A 9,406-nucleotide genomic window follows, 5' to 3' on the forward strand; every position below is an offset into this window, starting at 1 on the left:
AAAGATTAATTAGATGGGGGAATGGAACCTGCAAAGTGCAAAAGAATCAAACTGACTATATTGTACCTTATTGAATAGAAGCAGCAAGTAGAATTACCATTGACCCAATTCATACTAAGAAAAGGAATGATACTAATAAGAAAAAATATTTTTAAAAAGTAACTGATCACATGAGCTTAGATTTTTGTGATAACTAAGAATAAACAACTAAAAATTGTCAGATATTTAGACTGAACTTTAGGAAAGCCAGCTTCAAAGTTCCAATTAGACTGCCATAGCTGGTCTTGGGCAGTTTACTTAACCTGTCTTTATCCAGTTCTTTCATTGGTGAAATGAAAATAACAATAGTAGCCACCTCATAGGACTTTTGAGGAATAAAAATAGTTAAACCACTTGGAATAATGCCTGGGCACATGTTAATTAATCTGTATCACTAGCTCTTGTAATTACTTAGTAGTCAAGAAAAAGTTATATTCAAGAACTTTACTCTTCACTTATTTCTCATTTATTATAGAACGAGATGGGAGAGCCAGAGGTAAGTTCTTTTTCTGTGTCTTCAAGGTCATTTTACTCATTAGCTATGTGTGTGTGGCTTTTGCTGAATCTGGTTGCTTCTATGTCCAACAGTGCTAAAATTAATGTTATTAAATCACCTTTTGCCTTTCCCCTTTCATACTCAAAATCTTGCTTATGAGTAGAATATTTTAATTTTAAACTGTAACCAAACTGCAAAGCAATATGTGATTCCTTAATGGGCCTTTATAACTGCTATGGAAATTTTGGTGTTCTAAGAAAATTAGATATTAAAATAACTCAAAGAAGCATACTAGAGCAATCTACAAGTTAAATTGCACTCATTTTTGTTTGTTTATAGTTTAGGAACTGCTGAGAGACCCACTCTTAAGCTCTTTTTCATTTCTCAATATAAGTGGTTTCAGGAGAAATAAAAGCATGAAGATATTTTGATTTCACTGGCAATTAACATATCCAAATTTGAAAATGTCCTATTGGTATTTTTCATTGTGTATACACCCCCATTAGGGAGGATTTTTAGAGATTTAACCAAAAAAGCTTAAAGGCACTGAATAAGAGAATATATTCCTCAAAACAAGCAAAACCTACTTTCAAAAAAATAATGTAGACTGGAATCTATATAGAAGAGTAAACTTTTGAAAGAAAAGAAAAAGAATACATGAGAGGCTAAGAAGAAAGAATGAATATTGGTTGTTCAAAGATAAAAATAAATCGCTGGGGAAAGTAATGGGTTCCCCTCCAATGAAAAGTTCCAGTCATAAGCTTCTCACTTAGTAGGGATACTATAAAAGGGATATCACAGCAGGTGGATGATAAGATTAAAAATATCACCACAGTTCTCTCCAATCTTGGCACTGAGTATGGCACACACCTCATAGAGGACCATTTGGCCAGGAATTATAGCAGTAAAATCATCAATGCAGAAGTTGATTGTGCTGTTTGGGTGTCATTTTATAAGATTCTCATTGGAAGATTTTTTAAAAAGGAAAATGTATTGTTTAATAATAGGTTAACAAATAATTATTTGTTTGTGCTTATATTTCAACAAAAGCTGCACCACCTATTGATAAGTACATTATTTTATTTGTAACTCTACTATATCAGTGACTATTACAGTGTGTGGGACTCCTACTAACTTTGAAAGTTGTCATTGTCAATTGGGCACAGTTAAAAATTTTATTTAGTTACTGATAATTACCTTGAAACTAAACCTTACTGATTTGTAAAAAAAAATAAGCTGAGAACTTTGCCATTGTGTCACTGCTGGGGTGATGTGAAATCTGGCGTCACCCCAGCAGCATGGGGAGATGGAGGAGGAGGAGGGGGAGGACGGTGATGTTGCATGTTGTTCCTCAGTTCTTCCCCACTGATGCACAAAAGAATTACAATGCCTGGGCATTAAGAAAAAGTAAGATTTATTGAAAGTACTTTTTAGAAGGAGACGAGCCACGCTAAGGAAGGCTGCAGTCCTGTGGAATGTGGGAGGTGAAGATATAAGACAGTATGCCCCAAAGGGAGGAGGAGGTTTTCAGCAAGGAACTGTAACAATGCAGAAATGGAAAAGTCTATTTATATTTGGGCCATGATGGTAGGTCCTAGATGATCCTTATGTGAGGTCGCTTGACTGACAGTTGGCTGCTATACAATGCTTTGCCTGTGCGTGTGCTTATCCAGAATTCAATCTGTTAAAATTAGATTCATGAGTTTCTAGGCATAAACATAGTATTATAATGATGGTATAATGAGGCTGAAGTTATGGGCAGTACTTTCTGTACATGAATTTGTAGCTGGTTTAGCCAGCAGTTTTTATGGCCTTTGTGCTCTAGAATTTGGGATAATTTATAATCCTAAAAGGGAGGTACTTAAGGAAGGTCTTCAAGGGAAGTTTCTATGGTTACAGAGCTGGGCCTTCACTCCTGTCGCTCATGCCTGACTAACTACCTAACAATTGTATCAAGTCAGCTGACTTGCCAAAACGGAAAATAACATTTGTGGGAAGAAGAATGAGGAAACATTCAAAGAACTTAAATGAATTGAATTAAAGGAAATGAGTTCAAGCTAGAAAACAGAGAAACAAAATTAATGAGTAATAATATGAAGGAAAAACATAAAGGATATTTATACTTAGTTCCCCAAAGTCAGAAGTTTAAACAATACACAAAGTGAATAAAAGAATCGGTTGCCAAATGGGAAGGGGGTTGGGAGGATGGGTGAAAAAGGTGAAGGGATTAAGAAGTACAAATTGGCCGTTACAAAAGTCACCACGGGGATGTGAAGTACAGCATAGGGAATATAGTCAATAATATTGTAATAATTATGTATAGTGCCATGCGGGCACTAGACTAATAGGGGGATCACTTTGTAAATTATGTACTTGTCTAACCACTATACTGTACACCTGAAACTAATATAAAATAATTTTTTAAATAATTAATTTTTTTTAAATAGTAAAATCACTATCAAACTCCTCAATAAATGCTGGGCCCCATATTTCCGAGAAATTTTTTAACATCAAATATTATCCCTCAATTTCTGTCATCAAATAATCTGCAGATTAAATATATTCATTTCTTTCTTCCTGTTACGAGGATAGCAGTATTCTACCTGTCAAAAAATCACCTCCATCACTAGATGCCATGTTATTTCACCCACTTAGAGGGCCTACAGGCCTCATACCTGACTTTTTCCATATCTTCAACTTCTCCCCTCTATTGGATCCTAACCATTAGCATTTAAACATGTTAATATAGGATGGATGAAAAAAAGAGGCATAGATGTTAGAGGCTTTGATCATCCCTCTGGCAACCAAATCCAAGTTGTGACGGAAACACAGAGCAAACAGAAAGCAGAGTCACCTGGCATCTAGATGAGTGAAAGCACTACAACTAAATAGAGAAATAAGAAATCACCCCACAACGGTAGAAGGTAGGAGAGAGCGAAGACACGAGGTTGCTGATCCTGAGTGGCTGAGTGGGACAGAGGCTACAGCAGCAACAGCCAGCAGTTGTAGATACCTCTTAAAGGGTTGGTGCCCCCGAGCAGACTTTTATGGTGATGGACTTGTTCACTCTGAGCACCAGCACTGTTCAGCTGCTCGGTGGGGCACCAGGGACTTACAGGGGGACACTGAATTGTCCAAGCGAGGGCTGAAGTCAGGCTCCCTCCGAGGCAGAAGTGATGGTGGTATCTATTGTTCCTCTGATGAGCCCTCCCTCCTCCCAGTGTGTGGATGGAGCACTGCCATAGCTAAGATGTCATCAAACTGATAACAGAGGTTGCTCCACACAGAGAATACCTTGAAACTCAGCCGTTCTCTACTTGGGGCCCCACCCAAGCCAAATTCAGTTGTGTCCTCTGTGAGTCTGGTGCTCTTTGCTGAGCCAACTCCAAGACTCACACTGTTGGCATCTGGCCTCGGTTTCTGGTGTGGCCTCTTGAGACAATTATAAGCACAGCATCTGTGAATTGCTTGCTGAATCTGAACAGGTGGCCCCAGGCACAGGCTGGGGCTAAACTTGGCCTGCAGCTGAACTTCTCTCAGGACTGTGCCACTGGACACCTACACTGATTTTCCCCAAAGAAAAGCACCACCATTTGAGGTCATTTTGTTTGGCACATGACCTTATGATCCTTCTTTATTTCATAAATGCTTCATTTGACAAATATTCATAAACCATTCATTGTGTTCCAGAAACTGTACCCAGCACAAGAGTTAAGAAAGTAAAATCAGTTACATTAAAAAATGGCTCCTTTGCTGTTTTATTGCCACGTTATATTTTGGTCTTCTATTCTAAAGGCTGAATTTCTAGCCTTTCTAAAGCTCTTCCAATTGCTCTGAAATGTGATAGATTACTGATAATTTTAAAGTATATGTTCTTTATTAACAGAAAAAAACACATTTTCAGTGTGGTATGTCATTCGGGGAAACGTGTTAAGCCCATTTGTTAGCAATATACTGACTCACTCTGTTACACACATACAAACAAAAATTTTTTTTAAATTAAAAAAAAGGGCAAATAGATCCCCAAGCTAAGAAAGAGAGCAGGAGCATATTACAGGATGAAAATTGAGGGAGTTAAAAGGTGGTAAGAAAGTTGAAATGTAAAAAAGTTCAAAAGTTCAAACATGAAGCATGCAGTATGCTATCTTTCCTATCCATCCTCCAGGTCCAACGAAGTTGCCAGATTACTTCAGAAATACAAAAAGTTTAGTGCTCTGTAAATGTCCCATTTTTTAACATTCTTTATGGAAGAAAACTATATACTAAAGAAATATATATATTTATTAAAGAAATTAAAGAAAACTATATATTGTACAAAAAAACTATTTTGAATTTTGTCTATTTACTTTTGGTTTTGTTTTTTAGGATCAACTTCAGTACCTGCAAGTAAGTGTCTCCTCATTTCTCAATTCTAGCATGTCAATCTATAGAATCCAGGGAACTTTTCACAAAATGCCTATTTTCAGTTCAGGCTCTCTATTTCAATTTAGACATTTGGACTAAAGGAACTCTCAGTCTCTGTAAGGTGTCAAAACCCTTTATGAATTACGGAGATCTCCTTTTATGGAAGACAGCTTGGTGTGCTGGGAGATCTGTCTTCAGTGGACAGCACTGTGCAGAGGAAAAGCATCAATAGGTAGATTAATATTGTAAATGTAAAAAAATCCTGTAGATCTAATTAAAAAATATTGGAGTAGACCTCCAATGCTATTGGGTGTAGGGGAGGCATTCTAAGAAACCCCAAAGCATATAATGTGAAAAACAAATGTATTTTACTACATCAAAATTGTTTATATTAACTGTGAACCGAAGTTCACAGACATAACAAATTGAAGAAGATATTTTCAGTCTTCTTTCCTTTCATTTTACCCAGAAGTCCCATAGTTCACTGAGGAATTTGGGGGAAGTAAAATGTTTAAATTACTAAATGAAAGAACAAGAAATAAGAGAAGTATCTTATCCTTAGTATCTTAATTAACTATTTTTTATAAGAAAGGAAGTAAAATATGTATTTATGGATTCAATGAAATGATAGTAAGGTAATTGACAGAAATCAATTGATAAATTTAAGGAATTTTGGTTTAAAGTAAGAGAACCGTTATAATCCTTTTGGGGTTCCAATTCTCAACAAGATGGTGAGAGGGCAAAAGCAGTTGTTGGGAAGGATGGGTAGTCTGCCTTACAGCCCTCTTAAGTTATAACTTGACTAGGACTAACACCCCTCATCTCATGTCAGAAAGGATTTAGTGGCCCTGGGATCCAGACCACTGATGTTCTTACGGAAGGAAGATTATCAACATTAAAGATATACCACATATAAGAATAAAATAGATTAAAATGAAATTTTTAACTTTAGAAAAGTTTGTAGTAACTCCTAATAATTTCCCTTTCCATTGTCTTATTGTAAAAATACCTTGGTTTTGAACAATATGAGACACTAGTATTATTACTTCTGCAGAAGATGAGATCTCATAGTTCTTTCTCCTGCTGTGGGATTAATATCATTTTCGAAAACTTAACCCTTATAATTCAAAGGAAAATAAATACAAAGGGGAAATATGCTGACAGTTTATTTATCACAAAAAAATGGTATTTATCTTGAAAAACAATATTCAGTGATTTCAATAAGAATGGAGAGAGATAAGAGAATAAAATAAGAGAGATCAAATGTAGCAGAACAAAGAAAAGAAAGGACTTGTTAAATGTGTAATTACCAATCTTCTGAAAGTTTTCAATTCTGGGCTGAGGAAAGAGTAAAAAAACTAGAATGGGCTCCATCTACTCAACTGTTCCTGAAGACCTTCCAAATTGCAGTTTGTAAAATCAAAAACATAAAGCCATTGTTAAAGTAGAAATACTGAACCTATGACACATTTCAGTTTAACTAAAAGGGCTTGTTATTTCTTAGGAAAATAATTTTAGGTCTAAATAGTTACTTAGTAGCTAGTCCAGAAAATGTAATATAAATTATCTCTTTGGTTTATTTCAGCTAAATATTTACAAACTCCTGCTAAGTCCTAAAAATGTTCTTTAAAACATACCAAATAAAAAAGATAGAGAAATTAAAAAAATAAGTGAGCTGGGTGGACAGGAAGAAAAACAAAGAGAAAAAATTATTTTTTAATCAAAATGATGTCAAGGATATCAACGTTCCATATTGAATGGGCCTCCCACAGCCCACCGCTACTGCAATGAAAGGCCATGATTCATACCAAAGGAAAGCTAATCTCTTATCATATCACATCTAAAAAAATAGAAGGGTTTGGTACTCTCTTTAAAAAGTCTCACTTTTAATGCTTCTCTTCAAAAGAGTAGGAATTATGTTGTCGAGGAGGAAATTTTTGGATATAATTGTCCTGGCTTCTTTTTGTCAGTATCTTTACTATCCACTGTATATTTTCTTCCTATTTATCAATTCCACTACCCAAAGATATTCTGAGTGTTCTGGGAAACTTTTCCTATATGATTATTACTTTTACCTTGAGATTGGTGTATAAACCCAATATTCTCTTAGTTTATTGATGTGTTCTGAAAGGAGAGCCAATCGCTTATCCAAAAGAGTAAATAGAAGGTAAATGATCTCCTTGGACTGATTAAAAGAGAGTATCAGTAGAAACTAACACATTTTTCACCAGAATTTATAAGAGAAGCAAGAAACTTGCAATAAGAAAGAAGGGAATGGAGGAGTTAGGAAAACAAAGAAGATACATGAAAAACAAATTCATCTTGATGGTTTCAATCTCCCATAGCAGCTGAGAATATAGAATATGGAACATGGTTTCCTCTCTTCCATTTTCTTCAAGCTTTACTCTGAAAAAGATTGTAACAGCCCAGACAAAAGCATGCAGTAGAATCCAAAGTAATCTATCATTAAAAATTATTCAAAAACTCCAACCAAGTCACCCTGCAAGGTTTATTTGTGTTTTGGCTTTAGAAAAACATGTAATAAAATACACAGAGAGAACTTCTTTTTCTCTTTAAGAATTACATTATTATTGTTCTTTCTACCACAATAATTTTCATTTCATATTTTATCTTTTATCTCCTTGTCGTCAATATATGGTTAACAACATTGTGTAATAGGCGACTTCCCAGATTAATAGAAAGAATAAATGTCTGTATCTGAGACAGTCATTGCCAATGTTTAAATGGATTATCAACCACAAGAAATCTGATTGTACTAACAACAAAAAAAAAACCATAGAGATAGAAATAACAATAAAGAAATAGGGGAAAGAGGACAAGGAGAAAGGCAAATGAGAGAAAGCAGAGAAAGAGTTCATGTTAAATGTCTCTGAGGAATTTAAGCCCTGTGGATTGAGTGAAAGTATAAAAGACTAAAAATGGGCCTCTTTCTCTCCAACACGTGATGGAGACATGAGAACAAAGAAAGGAATCCGGCTCTCACATACTGTGTCAGTTCAGGCTTCTATTATAACAAAGTACCATAAACTGGGTGGCTTACAAACCACAGAAAGTTATAGCTCACAGTTCTGATAAGCCTGGAAGTCTGACATCAAGTTGCCAGCAAGGTCAGATTACAGACTGCTGTCTCCTTGTTGTACACAGAAAGAGAGTGAGAGAGCTCTCTGGGGTCCCTTTTATAAGGGCACTAATGCCATACATTGAGGACTTCACCCTCATGCCCTAATTACTTCCCAAAGGCTTTACCTCTAAACATCATCATATTACAGATTAAGGTCAACATATGAATTGGGCAGCAGGGTGCGGGGGTGAGCGCGGGGGGGACACAAATGCGAGCCTATTGCACCATCGTACTGTGACAGAAAAAGATAAAGGATTGGGCGCCACCTAACTATCTCGTTTCTGACACTGCCCTAGAGGACAGACTAGATTCTTGACCCAGGAGACTATTTAACTCATAATTTTGATCATGTTTTTTTTTCTCTCCCAGCATCCTCAGTGTCCTCTGGTAAGTTAATTGCTTCTCCATTCCACTGTCCATAATTCTCCATCCAGTCTTCTGTACGCACTGTTTTTACTTCTAGCTCTCTCAGACTTTGAGGTTTATTGCCTCCATGCCCCTCAACTCCTTAGTTTAGGAACATTCATTCCCTCAAGGGTAGAGAATTGATCTTCTGTGACTTGTTAAAATGAGTCATTAGCTGAAACTAATAAATTTAACACTACAGTTCATAGGGGAAGATGGGGAGGAAAAGAAGTAAATAAATTAAAAAGTTAAGGAGGATTCATTAAATTCAAGGCAGCAAATTTAAATAGAGTTTTTAATAGGTTCTGATGGGTTTCCAATTCCAACAGAATGAGAGAAAAAAGACAGAACACTTTCCCCCAACACTTCCTCTTCCTAAAGTGCTGTATGGAATAGGACTGAGGCACCACAGGCGCAGACATGGAGAAAGTGGAGTTTCCTTCTTGATAAGAATAATATTAAGACCATATTCAACATTCTTGGCATGCTATGATATTTATTTATCATCCTACTTTAGCAAGATCTAGTAGTAACCACACACATATAGTTATTTGTACTTTCTAGTTCTTGAAGGAAAATATCATTTCTAACATTAAAAAAGATGGATGCTCCCATTTATCCCTTTCACTCCTCAATCACTGTCCAGTTATTAATAATGTTTTTAAAGGACATAATTGACAGGAAGACTAAATGGAAGAAAGGGAAGAGGAAACACAGATAAGAGAAACTAGAGGAAGAGGGTAGTAACAAGGTGACCCCATAACAATATCCCAAAGAGTTTCATCTCTAGACTAAAGAGGGAAGAGACACACTGGAAGGGCTTCATCTTACACTACTTTGGTTGGCTGACCCCATGGGACACCATCCAGAGACCTTCTTAATGCCTACCACAATACAGTACAACTTAGTGACTTGGAGGG

Source organism: Pteropus alecto, unplaced genomic scaffold, assembly GCF_000325575.1.
Source record: "Pteropus alecto unplaced genomic scaffold, ASM32557v1 scaffold400, whole genome shotgun sequence".
Taxonomy (NCBI): domain Eukaryota; kingdom Metazoa; phylum Chordata; class Mammalia; order Chiroptera; family Pteropodidae; genus Pteropus; species Pteropus alecto.